Raw genomic sequence first — 22,352 nt, 5'->3', positions numbered from 1 at the left:
GTACTAATCTGAAATATCAGGGGAGGTTGTAGACATCCACCGCTGAGTTATGGTTAGCCTGGCAGCTAGGAGAGCTTTCACCATCAGGTCATATGATCTCCGCCAAGACTTGGAGTCCCCGTTATATCCCAAACAGGCCCAATATCAGGCTTTTGGGCATCTGTGTATGGTAGATGTTTCATATGTCTTTAAAAAGATCATCCCAGCAGGGTTTACATTTCAGACAGTGCCACCATGTATGCCTGCACCCCATACACTCTCCAGCTCAGCTCCGTTTCCACTTTGCTATACTTGCTCAATTTGGTCAGGGTTTGGTACTATCTGTATAGCATCTTGTATGATTGCTCTCCCTCGGGTGCAAAATGTCTTTGTGTTCGCTGCAAACTGTGTGGTGTATCCTTTTCCAAATGTGTTCCCAATCCTTTGGGTGCAACGTCCAGGTCCCTGTGCCATGCTCTAATATGTGAAGCTTCTTGTGTCAGTTCAGGGGGAAGAAGAATATCATACTTTCAAAATCAGAAGCTTGGATGGGGTTGCCGAAAAGGTCAAGGTTTCGAACATTGTGAAGCCGTGTTACGTATTTCTGCATTGTTTACCCAGTGTCTCAAATACCAATCTCGGAACCGCTCCCCTCTGCCTATCCCAAAGGAGTCTTTGTATTCTTGAAACGATAATGTGTTGGCTCTCCTCGCTATGTGTCCCACAAATTCACACAGCCCCTCCTTCCTCCCACTTCTGGAATATTGCGTTTTTGTTTGGTCCTGGGAATAACGTAAGCCCTACCTTGATCGCTACTTGATCCAAAACGTTCAATGTCGCTGCTATGACTGGTAGCTCTCTCGCCGCCAAAGGCCTTTCTCTGGGGAGAAGTCAGATAAACCGCCTCATCAGTTGACACACCAAATCCTTCTCAATTGTTTCACTGCCTTGTGAATTGCGGGCCATACCCATTCATTAACGATCTACAGTTGTGAGGCCGGGTAGTATAGGGCTAGATCAAGACCAGTCAAGCCCCCAGCCTTCCAAGGCCAATACATCACTCTAGAAGTGACTCAGTTTTCTCCCTTGTGTGAGAAACTGGAGGGTACTCTCCGAAGTAGAGCTCGGGAATCTCTTATTCAGGTGGCCAGGGAAGGGCAGGCACTCTCAGATCCCGATCCGAGGGGTGGACGAGCGATGGAGGATCACCTGGGTAGAGGAGCCCAGGGTTATGCTCGAGAGAATGCCCCAGGTGAGACATGGTATTTTACTGGAGAAAGGGACGAGGAAGATAAGGTCCTCGAAGCTTTTATGGGCAGTATCAACCCAACCTCCCTTCCACTCAATCAACCTCCTTTTCCACAATCCACCATCCCCTCTGCATATGATGAATCCATTAGACACCCTGTTCCACTTAGAAACTCCACTCCCCAGAATCCCTGTTTCCTTGTTTTCTACCTGAATATTCCCAGTCATTCTCCTTCACGTCCCTTTGATTATTCTTTCCCAAAACTGCAGTATACTGCATTGACAAAACACTACCATTCCCACAATCCCCCCTGTTCAGGTCACAATAAAAACCTCTGATCATTTTCGATCATTCCACAACCCCTACCAATCTCATCCTTCTGAGTTTATCAACCCCCGGTACAAGGGTTGTAATTCCATACAGCACCTTTTCCCCATCCTATCCCGTAGGACAATCGGACACACTAACCCCTCCCCCTTTCTGACACAAATACTGTCCTATTTCACGAAAGACAATGGACTAATAAAACGGTTTACCTAACATGTCCCAACCCAAGGATCAGGCAGAGTCAGGCAATTGACCCGAACCTCACACACCTGATGGCCCTTTCCTTTCCCCACAGGGACAAAAGGTGAAGCACAAGTTGAGCAAGGCAGACCGCACGTCGAGAGAGCTAACTCAGCACAGCAGTTCAAGAGGAGGAGAAAGATGGCGCAAACCAAGAGGGTGACAAGGAGAGAAGCGACCTTGCCCTTTCCGACCAAGGCCCGAAGGAAACATAAGACCGCGAACAAGAGCCAGCGTGTGTTGCAGCAGATGTCAACGGTACACGGGACCCTCCTCTGTTGATAACCAAGCCGGGGAGTGACGCTTGTCTCCATGGTACCAACCTTGACTCAAGAGAGAAGAAAGCCGAGCGGTTCATCAAAGCCAGTGAGTCGAGGGGAGACCTGATAAGAAACCGAACTGTGTTGAACAAAAGTAGCACCGGGCTAATTGAACTGTGAAAAGTTCCAAAGAACTGTTGATATCGAAAAGGGGGAAAAGCAGCAACAGAGAAGTCCGGCAACACGTGGGTGCTCACACAGGAAACTCTAGGCGATTACCTGATTGTTGAGCCTACCATTACAAGAAGGCCTTGGGAAAGGCGAGAAGGGGGTCAAAGTGGTCATACAGCGGTTTTGTAAAATCCTCTGAACAGTTGAGTCTTTGACCGACAGATGATTGTGAAGCTAAGGGAATTGAATCCCGCATCGTAAGAGTTGAATATGAAAAGAGAAGATTGACGAGATTGGCAAGAGTGAACCTGAATAAGGGATGCCGATAAAGAGGGGGCAAAGTCTAAAGTCCCGAAATACAGTGTGTTGACAAGAGTGAACCCGGTCGAGGGATGTCCACAATTAACTGTTTAAAAAGACATTAAGATTCGTGAAGGTCACAAAAGCAATTGCATTGAAAGCCATAGTGAACCCAATCGAGGGAGGCTAACAGTCGAGTTGGATCGAGCCCGGAAGAGGAGGATCCAAGGGTGAGAAGCCTACACCCACCGACCGGTGAATGCAACAAAGAAGAATACAAGAGGGAAGGCCTTTGAATGCATGCCATGCCAGAATGAACCCGACAAAGAGAAGCTGATATTCGAGAGGCGTCTGAGCCCGGAAGAGGGGAACGCAGGGCTGAAGAGCTATCACCCAAATAAAACCAGATAAGAACTCTAGAACTTTTTGTTGAATCTTTGTTCTGATACTTTGAACCTGTCAGGCACTCGCAAGCAAGAAAACATAGCTATCAGAGGTCCTGGTATCATTAAGGAACTTTCTAGGGATCTGCAACTGGAAGAGGGGGATCCAAGGATGAAAGGCATATCCCAACATGTAAGCAGAATAAACGTTGGTTTATTATTTTGAACACATCAGGCCCACAGTGGCAAGAGACTTAACCACCAAAGGCCCTGATGATACCTGAAAACTGAACTGTTGGCTAGTGCTGGGAAAGCATGAGCGTGTGCCGTGCTTCGGAATCCTACCTTGTCCCGTGCTTAAAGCGTGGGGAAGGGAGACCCCGACCACCACATCCTGACTTATTCTTTGTGAACACTTCCTTCTTTCTTATAAACCTTATCCCACATTTCTTTTGTATTTAGCGTAAGGATTGGCAGTAGGTTTTTCTTAGTATAGGCCCTATAATTTGACAAGACGCCACAAGGACTGCCTTATTTTTGTTTGATGGTCGAAGCTTGCTCCCATCTTAGATTTAGGTTTAGATTAGGCATTTTTCCAACTACCTTTACAGTTTAATTAACACCCTTGAATTGTGATCACTTGTGTCTGTCTTTACTGTTGCCACAATGAGTTCCTTACACTTGCCAGATAAATCTCTATATATCTCTTTGCAGGCTCCAGAGTATTTCCTATGGGACATGTATAGGGAACGTTTGGAAAATAAAAAGAAGCTTGAATAGGATATTCATCTTTACGGAGCAGAGTCTTACTTGTCTGTGAAATTGGTAGGTGCTTCCAGGACTGGAGGTTTTTCCTTAATTTTAGCTATTTCTACTGGAATATTAGATTTATATAGATCATTTATTTTGACTGGGGTTTGGACTCCCAGGAATCTTCAGCATACAGGCGGTTTTTAGTGCATTGCAGCGGTCCCCCAGTACGTTTACATTTAGCACTTCTGATTTTAGGAGGTTGACTTTGAAGCCAGAGGCTGCTTTGAAGTCTTCCAGCCCCTGCTGTAGTGCAGGTAGAGAGGCCTACGGGTTTTGATAGCATGAGTAGGATATCATCTGCGAATAGTGGAATCTTGAATTCATTGCCTCAGTAGCTATTTCCATAGATCTCCTGGGAGTCTTATATACATTGGGCTAGTGGTTCAACCACCATTGCAAACAGCAGAAGAAGCAGTGGGCAGCCCTGTCTGGTTCCTCTGTAGACGCGAAAGGTCTTTGAGTGATAGCCGTTGGCTCGGATTATTGCTGCGGGTGCTGCATATATATGGTCTTGGTCATCTGCTGGCTAAAAGCCATGCTGTGCAACACCTACTGGAGGAAGCCCTACTCAACCTGTCAAAGGCCTGTGCATTCAGGGAGACCAGGGTGGAGGGAATCGTAGATGTATGCTATGTCCAATTTCCCCTCTGCCCTCACTGCTGGGTGGGCGCTGGCTGCCCTACTCCCTCATTCTCCAGCTACACCAGATTCCTGAAGGCCTGCAGAGTGGTATTTGGAGGTAAGCCACACAGGCTTGATCACGCTCCAAATTTCACCTGCATATTGCCCATTCACCCTGGCAGATTACCACATACCACAAGGCACCTCCTGGGCATTTCTGATTAAGAAAATGAATAAATTGAAAGGCGCATGGTGCGCTCCCCTCACATTCATTGTTACACATTGAGCCTCCCTGCTCCAAGATAGCCACACAAAGCTTCATGAGTGTTACCATGATGACCTGGTAGCTTGCTCCGGAATCACTATGAGTGCTTTTTTCGGGTCCTATTGGGAGCCGGTACGAAGGCTAACACAAAGGCCTCTGTCTGGCTCTCTCCGGCGCTGGAGGGAGCCCTCTCCATGCCGCCAAACCTACAAGTCTCCCAGCTCTTGCTAACACAGTAGAAACTAATGGCATCCCTGCCTAACGACCACTAACAATGTGCCAACACTTGCACCGGTAACCACACCAGATCACCTGCCTTGATACAAATCTATCCTTCTGGTCGCCTGCTGACTCTTGCCTCCCTTCTCTCACAGCCTCACTGCTAACTGCCTCCTTCTCCCACTCGACATGGGTACTTTCTGTACACCTCATTCATAGCTTGCCTCTGCCGCCTACTTGTGCCTCACCTGCTTTTCCTAGTAGAGCGTCTAAGCCTCTTTACCCCCTTTTTACTGCTGCACTGGTGCTCTTTAGCAAAGTTAAACCGGAGAACAAAAATCCATTGCAGGGATAAGTTCTCGCACCCAACACCCATCAACTGTGGGGTCCAGGAAGAAGCAAGTTTGTTCCCCCCTGCTGTTTAATCTGTTTCTGAGGTGTCTATGCACAGTGATCAATAATATTGGAGCCTATTTTACGAACTATGCAGACAACACACAGTTGGTGGTGGCATTGAATGGCTGCTACGATACAGATACTCGTAAGGTGGCAACTATTTAGAACACCATTTAGGCCTGGATGAAAGCCAATTAGGATGTGCTTGAACGGGAGTAATATTGAGTTTATGATTTTTGGATCATATCAAGCACTAGCCAAATTAAGTCAGAAACATGAGACATTTCAGATCAAAAACTCTCCCACCCAAGTACTTGGAAAAGTAAAAACTCAAAAAGCACAGAATCCTATGTTAACAATCTGAACAGAAATAGTCAACACGATCTACGACCATTAAAGCATATCAGACCCTATCTGAATGAAAAGAATACTGCAACCATAGCAAAGGCTTCGATATTATCTAGGCTGGACTATGGAAATGCCTCACTGATTGGAGAAAATGGTGGATGCATTGCGCGATGCCAAGCCATACAGAACAATGCTGTAAGAATAGTACAGAAGAAAGCTAGAAGGGAACACATCACGGCAGACAAGAAAGCCCTTCACTGGTTAGCACTTAAGGACAGGATTACTTTCAAGGTCATGACCATGGTGTATTGCTGTCTATTTGGACAGGCACCGGCCTAATTGAAGGAACAGATAACCCATTATACCCCGGGCCATCCATTGAGATCAGAAACACCGGGGCAGATTGTATGTCCATCATTCAAGCGATCTAATGTCCTAGGCAGATCATTCCTAGTAAGAGCCGCTCAAATATGGAATGAACTGCTGAGGCGAGAGAACAATCACTTCAATTTTAGGAAAGCACTGACGACAGCTATATTTAAATATTGATTGTATACTTAAGAATATGAGTTACTATCCAGTTGTCCCGTCACAATATGTTGTCCCTGTCTAATTGTATGCGCCCTGATGCCTGTGGGCTTCGGCGCAATATAAATAAAAATAAATAAATCTATGTGTGATTTTCAAATTGAAGCATCCACCTTTTTGTGCTATTTTAGTGCTCTTTGGCAAAGTCAAATCTAGGTGTGCTTTTTAATTTTAAAAAAAGGTAGCAGGCACTTCTCTCCAGAAAGAACATGGCATGATAACCTGTTCTGAGATGAGAGGTTGCAGCACACGCTTTTTGCTCACTGTACCTTTCACAGATGGGAAATATCCATTTGCATATCGGTCTTTGTCCCGACCACATGGGCAGTCCAGCACCAAAATGCTATGGCAATTCTTCTCTGAACAAGAGTACCAACAGCAACCCGTTACACGTGTTTCAGCCTTGTTAGGCCTCATCAGTGAGGTGAAGCTGCGCCTCTCTGCGCACAGTGAGCAGGGAGTCCACGTCTGGTTGCCCCCAGGTAACTTAGGGTGACCAACCCCAAGTTCCTTGCAAATATTTTTTAAAAAAGGTAGCAGGCGCTCCTCTCCAGAAAGAACAGTGGGCCGATGAGCCAAAAGTGAACACCCTCACCCAAAGCAGTATATTCAAAAGTGATGGTGTGTGTCCTTTGACACAATAGCATCACAGGCATAGCCATGCAGTCCCAAAAATAGCTTTTGGTGTTGGGGGCAGTGATCAAAGATTAGTTTGTTGTGATTTTTTCCAGTGTGTATGTGTTGATATTTCTCTGAAATAGTGGGGGCGACCGAACGTAGCGAGGGAGCTATAACGATTTAGGGAGGGTTTGGGGTGGTCCCCCCCACCCCTCAAGATTTCCAAATATGGGGCTGAAATTGTGCATTTTACAGCAGGAAAAGTGACCAAAAAGCCATAAGTTTACAATCAGTTCTAAAGGGGAACATGTACATTCCATGTCACCAACAGCAGACAAGAACATTGTAGAACACAACCATTTCAATGATCAATGTGTCCACAGTGTAAAACAGCACTGTCACTGATGTAACACATTGGCATGCTGGTTGTGCCCAAAATATGCCTCTGTAGCAACATATCTATGCTGGCTGTTCCCAATTTAGGCCAGCATTGTCCTAATCTGCAAGGAACCGGCCAATCCTGCCACAGTCTCTACCTCTCCTGTTCCTTCCCAGGCCCTCTGTGCGGCACTGGCCTCTCATTTCGTCTCAAAAACTCAGGACATCCTGTCTGCACTCTCCTCCTATCCTCTCCCTCCTCCTACTCCCTGCTCCTCCTCTGGCCCGTCTGCAGCCACCCCTCCTTCTCTTCCCTTCCCCTTTTCTCTGCAGACGAGGTTTCTAGACAAGTCCGATCTATGAAAGTCTCGTCGAAACAGGTTTACCCCTGTTCTTCCAAAACTATCAAGGACCACATCGACTCCCTGGCTCCTGCCCTGGCTGATTTCTGCAACCACTCCTTTGCCACTGGAGTCTTCCCATCCCCCCTGAAGCACGCCCTTGTGCACCCCCTTCTTAAGAAACTCTCTGCTGACCCCACTTGCCCGGGTAACTATCGCCCAATCTCTATCACTCCCTTCCTGGGCAAGCTCCTGGAGAAACTGGCCATCTCCCAACTGAATCTCCATACTGAATCTGTTAGTTGTCTTCATGACCATCAGTCTGGCTTCAGAGCTGACAGAAGCATGGAAACTCTTCTCCTGAACATCCGTGAAGACCTGCTCTCCAATCTTGATTCTAACACCCCTTGCGTCCTCATCCTGCTTGATCTCTCTTCTGCCTTTGATACCGTCAACCATGCCATCCTGCTCAACCGTCTCCGTGATAACCTGGGTATCACTGATCAGGCTCTGGCGTGGCTGACCTCTTTCCTCTCTGACCGACCCTCCCAGGTCCAACTTGGGTCCTTCCTCTCCTCTGTCTTCTACTCTACCTGTGGTGTCCCCCAGGGGTCTAACCTCTCTCCTCTGGCTTAACGCCAGCAAGACTAAGATTCTCCTCATCGGCACACCGGCTCCCTCCTTCCCTGTAGCTCTCTGGCCGGCCTCTCTTGGCCCTCCTCCTGCTCCCACCTTTGAGGCTAAAAACCTCGGGGTCATCTTCGACTCCACACTCTCCTTCTCTCATCACATCTCTGACGTCTCTAAGAAGTCACACTACCAGCTGCACCTCCTCAGAGGTATTCTTCCTTTCCTCTCCTTCCCCCACAGACTCACTATCTCCAGAGCCATGGTTCTCTCTAGGCTGGACTATTGTAACAGCCTCTATCTAAATCTGCCTGCCTGTACTCTCCGCCCTCTGCAACTTATCCAGAACAGGACTCCGAGACTTGTCCTTGGCCTCAAGCCCAGGGATCGTATCGCTCCAGGACTGTAATCTCTGCACTGGCTCCCAGTGGCTGCGAGGATTAAGTTCAAAACCCTCTGCATTGTCCACAAGGCCTTCTGGGGCCTGGGGCCGCAATACCTTCAACTTTCTCTTCATAAATACCTTTCTTCCCGAGCCCTTCGCTCATCCGCCTCCAACTCCCTCAGGGTCAGTCGCTTCTCCAAGCAACAAGTTGGTGGTAGATCTCTCTCTTTGGCAGCGGCCTCCCTCTGGAACAGCCTTCCTACCTCCCTGAAACTTGAGGAGAACCATCTCTGGTTCAGGAAGCACCTCAAAACCTTCCTCTTTGCTTCTGCTTTCTCTCCCCTTCTCCCCTGCTGAATTCCTGGCTGCAACTGCACTGGTTACCTGGCCACCCTGCCTGATCTCAGGCCCAGGCACCGCCAGCTGCACACCTGCACTGCCTCCCTGGCAACCTTTGCACCTGGGGACTGTTTTCTGGATCCCTTCAGTCCCCGTTTCAGCACTTATGCCTGCACTTACCTTGCACTTGCCACCTCTGGCTGTTTATTATCTTATTTTTTCTACTACCCCTTGTACTGCACTTCCCCTCTCCCTTCCCCCACACACTTTTCCCTTTCCCCCTTCCCATGCACTTGCGCAATCTGAATGACACCTGGCCTAGTAAGATCGTTGTCCGTCTTCCCGTTGTTCACCCTCCCTTGAATAGTCGCGCCTCGAAACACTTGTGTATAGGCGCGTTATAAATGCCATATCATATCCTCTACAAAGCATGATTGATGCTGTCTGAGCATGTGCAGTGTGCCCAATAAATATGCCAGCTTATCTCTGTAATACACATTTATTACTTCTGTGGTAATGAAAGAAGCATAATCCAATTCCAGGGGGCACCTGAGGCAGTAAAAGTCCTCTGTCATGGCCCGGTTTATTGGTCGGACCCAACATTGCAGAAATAAATGAATCGTGTCCACGGACCCGACAAACATTGAATAAATAAATAAATCTGGCGGGGGAACCGATTTATGAATTTCCCAGGGGTTGCCCAAATATAGGAAGTGACATCACCAGCAGTTATATGACCACGTAGTCGCCAACTTGGTGCAGGGGGTGCAAAACAGTGGAAACATTGGCTAGCATGTACTGCATATACTAATGTCAAGTAAGAAGTAGGTTTAAGCCTTCCAGTTGCATTCCAGTAGGCCAATACTGCCTCTAGTCCACCCCTCCATAATCATCCAGGTTGTAGTAGTCTCCAAAAGGCAGAGCAACACAACTAGGATGGGAGAACGAAATGCCATCACATCCTGTAAGTGTGTCAAACCTCAGAGCAAAGACTGTGCGTGTGCCTCCTACCTTGGAGCACAACCTCACTAATTTGGTGCAAATCTCGCAAGTGGGTGCATGGGAATCCCATGCGTGTGTGTGGGCTGCATACCCCAGATCACTTGCTCACTTCTTCAGTGTAAAACTCTGGCCAAGGCAGTACTGTCCCAATAGTGAGAAGTGTCATTTTCACATTAACTATGCTTAAGCACTTTGGGTTATTGAATAGTGCTGCTACATTCTGAGTAATTCCATCCCTTTAAATATATTAGCTCTTGTATAACCACACCAGTGTTGATTTATTCTGATGATGAAGATGATGATGTTAGACTTGCTCAATAGTTCTGGTTCTGTATCATTAAATGAAATTCAGATCTTCAGAGTCTCGGGAGGATAGCTCAGGGGCAACGTGCTCGCCTTGTAAGCAAGATGACATGGAGCAACACAGGTTCGATCCCTCTGGGTATATTATGCGCATTATAAATAACCAATAAAAATAAATAAATCTGCTGAGAAGTGCTAGGACCTTGTCAATAAGAAATATAGAAGCCCATTAGCTCTGCAAAATTAGGCCCTGCAAGTACTGTCCCATTGAATGCTATTACACTGAACAAGGTCAACAGTATGGCAAGGTCCATACTGGGTTCTATCTGATAATTCTGCATTTTGAAAAACAAATACAAAAAAGACTGATTTATTTTGGCCGATTTGTGTGGTCAAAAAGATGAATTATCACATTCTACTGCCCGCCCACCCCGCTAAACCCCCCAAGAAGGTGATCCCACCTCACCCCACACTCCCACCCTGTTTCCTTCCTTAGAATTCAGGGGAGTTATCTCCCTCAATGCCTCCGTTCCCCGCCCATAGCATAGCATTCACCCTCACCACGTACCCACTCAGAAACATGCAAACAGTCTCATTTGCCCTCTCCCTGCCACCTCCCCCCGCAGATGCAATGCAAGAGGGGTGCAGAGATGTACAAATACACCCAACCCAAAACGATTTTTTAGAAATTGGGGGACAGACTTGCTTTGCATCTGTGCCTCGATTTCTAAAAATCGTTTTGGGTTGGGTGTACTTCTACATCCGTGAACACAGATGTAGAAGAATACCCAAACCAAAACGATTTTTAGAAATTGAGGGACAGATGGAAAACAAGAGCTTCTTGCTTTGCATCCGTCCCACAATTTTTAAACATAATTTTTTACCCAGCTTTTATCCGGGGCAGCGAGAGAGACACAGTATGTATGGAACAAAGGGCCATCCAAACTGCGTCTCTTCTCTCCGGCCTTGGGGGGGGCTGGAGCACCCGCGTACTCTGCGCCCCTGAAACCGGGCCGTGGCCTGTAACTGCCTCTGGTGCCCCGGGCCCGATTTATTTATTTGTTTGTCGGGTCCGTGGACCTGATTAATTTATTTATTTCTGCAATGTTGGTTTGACCACCATTGTTACTGCCCCCCCCTTTTAGGGGGCACCAGAAGCAGTAACAGTCCTCCGCCACGGCCCGGTTTATTTCTTTATTTATTCAATGTTTTCTGTACAGCCTCGCGGGCCACATGAAATGGCTTGTCGGGCTGCATTGTGGCCCGCGGGCCGTATGTTGGACAAACTTGTCCTAGGACATCTGAAGTGTCCGCGAACACCACAGGACTGTCCCAGGACATCCAGAGTGTTTGCGGACCTTTGGGGGTGAAACAACCCGTTTTTTGTCTTTTTATGGCCATATCCAATCGAATCCTCACCCCCCCCCATCTCCCCAGAGATTGTTTGTCGAGTTTGACAAGTGAAATGCTGCTTTTTTAAAAAACGTTTTCACTGCGCTGTTCGCGGACCCCAAAAAAGTCCGCAAATCCAAGATGGCGGGCGTTTCAAGAAAACAGACGCATTTCACGTTTTCTCACCATCCAATCAGCGGACGCGTCCCAGTGTTCGCGGACTACGCAAAAGTCTGCTCATTTCTCTGGCCAGTCCACGGACCGAACATAGATATCACTCATTTTTTTGCCTTACGTTTTGGTCATTTTAAAAAAAAACTACTGGACGGATTTACACCAAATAAAAAAAAGCACGCTTTCGGGACCAAGCCGCCGCCGCCGCCCCTGCCACAAATTTGGTGAAAATCCATCCAGCGGTTTGGGCTGTAGGCGTGAGCAAATTTTTTCCCCATTATGTCTATGGGAAAAAAAGACATTTTGGGCCCCCCCTTATAACTTTGCCCCCCCCCCCCCCCGGACTAAACCTCACCAAATTTTGCAAAAGTATTCAGAGTGGCCTATATACTTTTCTTTGCAAAGTTTGGTGAGGATTCATCAAAGTTATAAGCCCCCCAAAAAGTGCTCTTCCTATGGAAACAGCAACTTAACCAAAACTACACGGGCACTACCATGGCCGTGTAATATTTATATCTCATCGGCTCCACTCTGCTATCAAACATGTTTCTGACAGCTGCCTCCTCAAAGACTTTGCTCTCGACCGCCTCGCTCTCACAGAGACGTGGTTCAATGCCAGTTCAGTCACTGCTTTTGACTCCCTTCTCCCTGATGGCTACAATATCATCTCTAAGCATCACCCCGTGTTGGCGGTGGGATTGCCTTGATCTTCCCTGAGTGGGTCCCTTCTTCCCTCATACCCAAACAGCCCTACTCCTCCTTTGAAAGCCTGGTCTGCAAGCTTTGCATCGCTCCTACTTCCTCTCTGACCATTGCCACCATCTACATGCCGCCTGGTCCAGTCTCCCTGTTCCTCTCAGAGTGAGCTGATTTCTGCTCCTCTCTTATGACATCTACCTCTAAACTCCTCCATCTTATCTCTGAATGTGTAGGTCCGCCATCCAGGAGTGGTGTGCCGCCAATGATCTCTGCCTTAATGCCAAAGATTCTCCTCATCGGCACACCTGCTCCCTCCTTCCCCGTCACTCTCTGGCCGGCCTCTCTTAGCCCTCTTCCTGCTCCCACCTGTGAGGCTAAAAACCTCTGGGTCACTCCACACTTTCCTTCTCTCTTCACATCTCTGACGTCTCTAAGAAGTCACACTGCCAGCTGCACCTCCTCAGAGGTATTCTTCGCTTCCTCTCCTTCCCCCAGAAGCTCACCGTCTCCAGAGCTCTGGTTCTCTCTTGGCTTGACTACTGCAACATCCTCTTTCTAAATCTGCCTGCCTCTACTCTCCGCCCTCTGCAATTTATCCAAAATAGGACTGAAAGACTTGTCCTTGGCCTCAAGCCCAGGGATCGTATCTCTCCAGGGCTGAAATCTCTGCATTGGCTCCCAGTGGCAGCGAGGATCAAGTAAAAAACCCTCTGCATTGTCCACAAGGCCTTCTGGGGCCTGTGACTTCAATACCTTCAACTCTCTCTTCCTAAATATCTTCCTTCTCGAGTTCTCCGCTCTTACATCTCCAACTCCCTCAGGGTTAGTCGCTTCTCCAAGCAGCGAGTTTGTGGTAGATCTCTTTCTTCTGCTGGGGCTTCCCTCTGGAACAACCTCCCTGCCTCTCTGAAACTTGAGGAGAATCATCGCCGGTTCCGGAAAGCACCTCAAGACCTTCCTCTTTGCTTCTGCTTTCTCTCCTCCTCTCCCCTGCTGATTTTCTGCCTGAATCTGAAATTGCACGGATTACCTGGCTACCCTCTGATCTTGGGCCCAGGTCCCCTCCACGGCAGTTGCACACCTGCACTGCCCCACTGGAAATCCTTGCACTCGGGGACTGTTTATGTATCCCTACAGCACCTACCAGCATTTGACCCCTGATGTCTGCACTTACCCTTGCACTGGCCACCAGCTGGCAGCACTTTCATTTATTGTCTATATTTGCTTACTTTTATCCTATGTACTGCACCGCCCCCTTTCCGCCCCCCCTGCACTTGCATGATTTCAATGTCACCTAGCCTAGTAGGATCATTGTCTCCGTCTTCCCTCGTTTTCCCCTCCCTTGCCTTGTCGCGCCTTGAAATACTTGTGTATAGGCACGTTATAAATGCCATATCATATCCTCCTGAGTGACTTCAACATCCATCTTGACTCCTCAATCACAGCTTCCACTCTCTTCCGTGACCTCTGCACCTTTCTCTCGCTCTCCTCTGGTCCTACCTACTGAGCTGGACACTCTCTCAATGCCCTCATCCACACTGATCTCTTGCTCTCTGCTCTACTCTCCACCCTGCCCTCCTGGTCAGATCACTCCCTCCTCTCCTGCCACCTGGGTCCCCTCGGCCCTCTGACCGTACCTCCCCAGCTCTGGTAGCCTCGTTCACGGACATCCAAAACGAGTGTCAGTTGCTACCTTCGCCTCCACCTTTACCCCCCCCCAATCCCCTGCTCCCACTGCCGACTACTTCTGATTTGTCTCTCAACAACCTCCATCTCGCCATCACTAACACTCTGGACATTCTTGCCCCAGTCATGAGGATAAGCTTGAAACCAGTCACCAAGCGGAACACTTGGTACAACTCTGAGCTAGCAGCCCTGAAACACAAGTGCAGAGCTGTTGAACGGAAGTGGCAGACCTCAAGCTCATCCTCTGACAAACTAGCCAGTCAACTTCTCCAAGGCACCATCGTCTCTCCATTCGCTCCAAAAAGAGGTCCCACGTCCAGGCGCGCAGCTCTGGATCATCCAACAACATGGCTGAACTCTTTAAAATCTGCAAGGAACTAGCCAAACCTTCTGCAGTCTCCACCTCGCCTCTTCCCCCTCTGCACTGCACTGGCCACCCACTTCACTGCAAAACCTCAGGTCATCATGAGTACTCTTTCTTCTTCCCTCCCCCCCCCCCCCGCCTGCCCCCCTCCTCCCATCTCCCAGCCACCCCTGGCCTTTCATCTTCCATCATCCTCGCTCTCCTCCTTCTCTCCTTTAACATCGGAAGAAGTCACTAGAGTTGTCCGCACTATGAAGATCTCCTCCAAACAGGTCTCCCCCTGTTCTTCCAGAACTATTAAGGTCAACATCGGCTCCCTTGTCCCAGCACTCTGATTTCTGTAATCCTTCTCTTGCTACTGGACCTTTCCCTTCTTGCCTCAAGTACTCCCTAGTGCACCCCCTCCTGAAAAAGCCTTTCCGCCGACCCCTCGTATCCGGCTAGCTACCCCCCCCCATCTCTATCACTACCTTCCTTGGAAAACTTCTGGAGAAGTTGGTCTTCCCCCAGCTAACCCAGCACACTGAGCTCTTTAGTTGCCTACATGACCATTAATCTGGATTCCGAGCATCCAGAGGCACAGAAATTGCTCTCCCAAACACCTGTGAGGAACTGCTTTAATCTCGTGACTCTAACTCACCCGCTGTTCTCATTCTACTCTACCTCTCCTCTGGATATGGTCAACCACTCTATCCTCATAATGTGGCTCCATGATACCCTGGGTATCTCGGAGCGGGCACTAGACTGGCTGACCGTCCCTCCAAAGTTATCCTGGGTTCTTTCTCCTCCCCCACCTCCATCTCCACTTGTAGCGTTCCCCAAAGCTCCATCCTCTCGCCCTGGTTCTTTAACATCGACCTTGCACAGCTTGCTCACCTTATTTCCACTTTCTCCCAGCACTTCCAGTGTTATACAGATGACACCCAACTCTTCTTCAAACTTCAATCTGAACCTCGTCCCACTTCCTCTGCCGTTTCTGACTGTTTCTGCTATCCAGTCTTGGTGCACCTCGAATGATCTCTCTCTCAATGCCTGCAAGACTGAGATCCTTCCTACTGGGACCCCCTGTCGCTTCTTTCCTCCCTTCACTCTGGCCTCCCTCTATTGGCTCTCCCCACTCTCCTTCCCCTGAAGCCAGAAACCATTGTTGACTCCTCTCCATCCTTCCCCACATCCTGGACATTGCCAAAAAGGCCCATTTCCAACTCCACCTCCTCAGAGGTACCCTCTCTTTCCTCACTTTTTCCCCAGAAACTCGATGTCTCTAGAGCTCGGGTACTCTCTAGGCTTGACAATTGCAACAGCCTCTTCCTTAATCTAACCTCTTGCTCTCTCCGCCCCCTCCAGCTAATCCATAATAGGGCTGCAAGAGGTATACTTGGCCTCAAGCCCAGAGACCACATCTCTCCAGTCCTAAAATCCCTCCACTTGCTGCAAGGATCAAATTCAAATCTCTCTGCATCATGCATAAGGCTGTCTAGCGTATGGAACCACGTTATCTACAACTTGCTCTCACCAAATACTCTCCCTCCAGATCTCTCTGATCTTCTGGCTCGAACTCTCCGCTTGTCTAAGCAAGCAAGCAGGTGCCAATCGCTTTCCTCGGCTGGCTCCGACCGCTGGAACAGCCTACCCCTTCCTCTCCGTCTTGAGCCGGATCTCCTCAAATTCTGCAAGCTCCTCATGACTTTCCTCTTTCCTTCTTTCCCTCCTATGCTAACCCCCCCAGTTGCTGAGATTAGTGGCCTGGGCCCTTATGTGTCCTTCTGGGCCCTAGCCTTCCGTCTAATCACCTTCAGTCACTGTCCTCACCCTGCACTTGCCTTAGGGCACATACTGGCCTGTGCGGTCTCACAAGCCCGCACTTTTGTAACTGCAGGTCACCACTCTCCTACCTAGTGGTCACTGCCTTGCACTTACCAGTTTCCCTGCAACTGGCTCTCTGGCACTTCGTCCCCCCCCCCCCCTCTGTGGAACCTTTCGCACTTACCCCCCCCCCTCCGCATTCCCTTCTCTACCTCTGCACTTGCATGTTCCGAATTTTCACAAGGCCTAGCAGGACCGCCTCTGCCTTTTGCTCATCATTATTTTATTCCATTGTCTTGTTCCCGTGTTCCCTCCCCTTTGCCCTGTGGGTGCTTTGAAACACAATTTCTTGATGTATAAGCACTTTATTAATGCACAATAAATAAATACATATGTCCGTGGCGTTCAAGACCTTGCACATGCTGTCGGCTCCCTGATGGCCTGAAACAAAGCTGCATTGCTTCCCCCAGCACCAATTTCGGTCAGATTTTCTCTACCATCTTGGCAAGTATGGTTGCATATATTTTTGCATCTATGTTTAAGAGGGCCATGGGGCGATATGAAGCACACAGCTCTGAGACTTTCCCCTGCTTAGGAAGTACAGTTTATGATGAATCTAGTGAGATCATCCCTGAGAACCTGGTATGGGCCTCCTCATGTGGCCTGGGAAAGCAGATGCAACCTGATCCTGGGGGCGGTATTATGAGGGAGGATCACAGGGGTGGAGACTCTTATCAAGGGGAATCGGTAACCTCTGTTAATTCCCCTATTCTCCCTGAAACAATTCTGGCATTTTGTGAAGTGGAAGAAATATAACTATTGTGTTAAATGAATCTAAAGGACGTTAACCCATTATGGAATTCAAGATCCATAATGCTTGTGGTTCTGGGATGAGGAAGAGGGCCCAGGAGTCAATAAGAATCAGAAATGCCAGTGAAAGAAACCTATGGTCTACTTGTTTTGATACGAGGCACCTGAGTGAGACCTTTAAAAATGAACATGAGATTCCGCTGGGGGTGTGGCTACATGGCCACAGAATAAGACGCAATCTCTCTGTGCTGCTGCCGATCCTCCAGTGATCCTGAGGGAAAAATGCACTTCTAGCCTGCTAAGAGATGCTGTGTCGGAGCTGCGGTAGTATGAATGTTAGGAGAGTGCAGCGGTCGAAGAATCGCGAAAAGAGTAGTAAACTAAAAGTTGATGAAGTTAACGAGATCCAGCCTGAGAATAACACAAGATGGCGCCCAGCTGAGAACAAAGGGATGTGCCATTGGATCGTTGCACCAAAAAGCTGAAGAGTTGCACCGCTGTCCAGCAAGAGCAGATCCTGCTCACTGAACGTGAGTTGAAAGGGAAGTAAGAGCAGCAGCGGCGGTGGATACAGATGACGCGCACAGGAAAGCCTGCAAGAGCGCAGTGGACAGCTGGCCGAGGAATACAAAGTATCAACGGATGATATGTAGACTAGAAGGTTCCGACTTGAGTGCAGAACACGCACTGACACGTGGTAACAATACTGTGGCAAAGTCGCAGTCGGCCGCCAACATTTTTTAAATGCCTGCATTAGTGAAAGCAGAGATAATCTAGTAGAAGACCGGAGTCGACACATTGCAACGGATAAAGGGCAAGATAGCCAGTCAGCTCTGCGGAGGACCCCCACACAATTTAGTGAATACTATGTCGCAATTATGGAATGCAAGACACATCACAAGCACAAGACCGCAGAAAGCAGAGCTGATATAACTTTGGAAATGACATCCGAATGGGGGGTGAGACTCCTCATGTGCGGCGAAGGCGAAATGGACGTATAGCGTGAGCGGGCTGAAAATTGGGAGCAAAATACTAGAGGAGCAGCGCTGACGATGGATGCCTGCAGAGGACCCCAGTTATTGCTGTGATGAGTGGCATAACCCTAGTGCTTCTTGAAGATGCGGAACAATACGGACATTATAAACAGAGGGGCCCAACGCATTTAAGGGAAGAACCACGGTGTACGGCTGCTGCACCTTAGAACACAGCACACCACCCGACATTGGCCTACGAGAATACAGCAGATGAAAGGACTGAAAAAAAAATCAGTTGTCAGACGCTTGCTGATATTACTGGTGCTACATCACAGTAGCAAACGTGAAACGATATAAGGCGGACTCTATCCATAGGCTGATAACGGGCCCCACAGAAGTGTGGCTGACATGTTCTTTACTGAGGTACACACGCCTGCTGAAGGGAGATAACTGTAGCGGAACTGATAGCCGTATATCTCCTAATGGTTTGGAAGGCTCACAGCAATTAGGGTAGAAAGACAAATGCACTGGGGATCAACAGCATCCTGAGGTACTGGCTGACTCAGCAACACCAGTGAGGAGGAGGAGATGCGCCGAGGAAAGCACACGGACCTGGCATGGCCTGCTTAACACCAACCCTCTCAGAAGTTGGCCGGCCTAGCTCACGTCGGTGCAGACATTAAGAGCACAGCTCTGCACCGGGAGGAGAAGCAGTTACACTGGGAAGCGAGTTGGGGGCGCAACAAGAAGGGTCTAAGTGGAATCACCCGGACGGCACCTATTCAGGGCTCCTCCCCAAGAGTGCTAACAATCAACGGACTGGAACCCGAGACACGCGGGTACAACAAAGCACTGTGAAGCAAGCATGCAGGGCCAGCGAGACAGCGAGTGAGATGGAATACAAAATCAGTAAGGTTAAGGGGAAGCAACCCACGATGGACATTTCCGCCAAACCATCTCAATCACTGGACGCGTCCACACATGTTGGGGGAGACACTCGAGGGACAACCACCCCACCGCGAGATGATCGCCATATCCTAGAGGCCATAACAGGGCTGAAGTCCTCGTGGGGGAGCAAGATCGATACAGCTATGGCGGAATTTGAATCCGCACTGGAACTTAAAATTGATGCGGTCAGTGTGGACGTTAATCTCTTCAGACAGGACGTGAGAACGTTAGAGTGCACCAGTGGCCTAGAAAACAAAGTGAAAACTAATACAGATGTCAGCACAACCAACGCCAAGGAGGTTCATATATTGCAGCAACAAGTGCGCAATCTGGAAAGTCTAGCAGAGGAGGCGGAAGGGCGAGCACGACGTAACACTAAGAAGTAGGAGCAGGTGCGCTCACCCAAGGGTTTACAGTTGAGAGGGCACACAGAGCCCTAACTAGGAGACCCCAACCGGGAGCCCCTCCCCAAGCAATCATCGCCAAGATTCTGAACTATAAAGATAGGGAGAAGATTCTGGAACACTTCCGTAAAGGTAGAACGATGATAAGCAGAGAGTCAGCGACTGTCACAGCGTACCCAGATTACACCATATTGATGCAGAGACAACGTCTGTATTATGTGGCTGTAAAAAGACGGTTGAGGGAATCAAGATTTAAATACATGCTACTGTACCCTGCGTAACTGAAAGTCTTACACAAGGGCAAGGCTTCCTTCTTCGAGACACCCGAGGGAGCGGCAGACTGGTTGGACGCAAAGGGCTGCCCAGAGGATGCAGATGGCCATAACCAGACCAAACAGGATAAGTGACCTGACTTTCTACTATTGCCCGACTAGGCCGATGTTAATTTAGTGGATCCAATACTGACATGGTCACGGGGTAGCACCTAAATCCAAAGGGGCATAAGGGTTGCGTAAAGGAGAGGATAAAAATTGACCGCTGTGTATACTTGTTATGTGGACCTCTCGTCTTGAATATAACACATGGCAAATGTCATGTAGCGGGTGTGAGACACAAGTGTGCGTAGTACTCTATGGCACTAATGCGGGAGACACAGAGGGTGCGCGTTCTTACCCCTAGTAGTTTGTTTAGTTGGGATACCAGTAGTGTGGTATCCCCCTGCTGTGTTCCAAGTACCGGCGAAGGCCGAGAAAGGACTAGATGTGGGGTGGCCCGAGATCCAGGGATGGAGCTGGGCAAAAGTTGGGGTTGGGTGGGATAGTGGGAGGGAGGGGAGTCGGGGAGTTTCAAAAGAGAAAAGTTGGGTAAGGGTTATGGGAGTTGAAGGGAGGTGGGGAGAGGGAGTTTGGGCACCTGTTAAGGGGCGAGCCTACAACTACTACAAGACACTGCATGGGGAGTGGAAGAGCAAACCAATGTGTAAGAAGTGGAGGACAGCAGGGGAGGAGGGCGGAGTAGGGAACGGATAAGATGGGGGACCTAAAAGTAGTGACTTGGAACGTCAGGGGGCTCAATAATTATTTGAAACGCAATAAGGTCATGATGTACCTGAAGAGACAGAAAATAGATATAGCCTTGTTATAGGAAACCCATTTGACTAGAGACAAACAGGAGGTGGTGAAGAGGAAATGGAAAGGGATTACTATAGGAGCAACGTATTCGGTGTATGCTAGAGGGTTTATTACATGGATAGCACCCAATGTCCCCTTTCAATTACTGCAGTCCACTATAGAGCCAGACGAGAGAATGGTGTCAATAAGAGGGTTAGTGGAAAATAGGGAAGTATTATTAACACATATGCCCCGAGCCAGGACACCAGTAGTTATTTCAAGATTCTATATGATTAGATCAGCCCGTATATCAGAGGGGCAGTCATATGGGCCGGGGACTTTAACTGCACGCTAGATCCCAGGTTAGACAGATCGGATGAGAAGATTGGAAGACGCACCCTGGTGGCTAAGGCTTTAAAGACTCTATTAAGTGATTTTCAACTCCTGGATCTGTGGGGAATGCACCACCCACAGGACAGGGAATACTCCCACTACTCTGCCCCTCAAAATCTGCACACCACCTAGACTACATATTTGCTGCACCGGAGTTGATGGGAGAAATAGTGAGGTCAGAATACAAAGCGAGGGTCCTTTCGGGCCACGCGCCATTGATTGTAACATGGCAACACTCGCCTCCCAGGGCGAGAATCCCGACGTGGAGACTTAGGGCTGAGGCGCTGCAAGACCCAGCGTTTACGGAAGACCTGAGGAAGGAGATACAGGAATATTTTGAACACAACACAGGTAGTGTAGTATCGGCTGGTACATTATGGGAGGCATTTAAGGTGGTGGTGTGGGGGAAGGCAATATCTAAATCTAAAGGCCTACAAGGTAGAATAATACAAGAGTTGCACGAGGAAGAAAGGGGATTAGAGACATTGATGCGGGAGGGTACGCATTCTCAAGAGGAGGCTGGGACCGTGCGACAGCTACAACAAGAATGCAGAGATCACTGGGAGAGATTACGCAACCTAAACTACAAAAAATATGTCAAAAGACAGCATGCAGAGGGAGATAAACTGGGCAGATTGCTGGCCTGGCTGTACAAAAATGAGACCCCCAGGCAAACAATTAGAGCGATACAGGGGATGGATGCGCAGATACGGCGTGAACAAATGCTTTCTACCAGCAGTTGTACAAGGAGATTACTGGGGGGGAAGAGATTGATTTGATGCAAACACTGACAAATCAACCTTCCCAAACTGGAGGCAACGGCAAGAGAGACCCTAGAGGCCCCAATTAAGTTAATGAACTGGAAGGAGTGATTAAGTTATTACCCACTAGTAAGGCCCCAGGGGCGGATAGACTCCCTAGCAAGTTCTACAAAACATATAGAACAGAGCTGCTTCCCCTGATACTAGCAATGTTAAATGATTCGTTGGACAGAGGTACGCTGCCAGAGTCCGTTAGGGAGGCAGTCATCATCCCGCTCCTTAAACCCAACAAACCAAGCATGGATTGTGGGTCATACAGACCACTATCCATGCTCAATCAAGACAGCAAGATACTTATGGCAGTACTGGCTAACAGACTGAGACTGGACATTAACAAACGAATACATCCTGACCAGACCGGGTATGTCCCATATAGAGGTATTTCCGACAAACTCGGAAGGCTCCATTATGTTATTGAACAAACTAAAAGGGACTCCCTGGAGGTTGCGATAATCTCATTAGATGCAGTAAAAGCCTTCGACATCAAATGGCCCTGGCTGATGGCAGCCTTGAAAGAGTATGGAGTTGGGCCCACATACATGAAGTGGGTCCAGCTGCTGTACAGTAACCACTGGCTCGGGTCAAGCAGGCGCGACCATCTCGGAACAATGGCAACTCGG

General features: G+C 48.7%; 1 protein-coding gene across 2 annotated transcripts in view; it reads right to left on the bottom strand.

Moving 5' to 3' along the window:
• Positions 1-22,352, bottom strand: part of C7PHXorf58 (chromosome 7p CXorf58 homolog) — a 439,812-nt gene that overhangs the window by 113,226 nt on the left and 304,234 nt on the right. The window lies entirely within an intron of this gene.

Source organism: Ambystoma mexicanum, chromosome 7p (genome assembly GCF_040938575.1).
Source record: "Ambystoma mexicanum isolate Mex_15411 chromosome 7p, UKY_AmexF1_1, whole genome shotgun sequence".
Taxonomy (NCBI): Eukaryota; Metazoa; Chordata; class Amphibia; order Caudata; family Ambystomatidae; genus Ambystoma; species Ambystoma mexicanum.
Note: the sequence above shows the minus strand (reverse complement) of the source record. Positions and strands in the feature narration are given on the sequence as shown.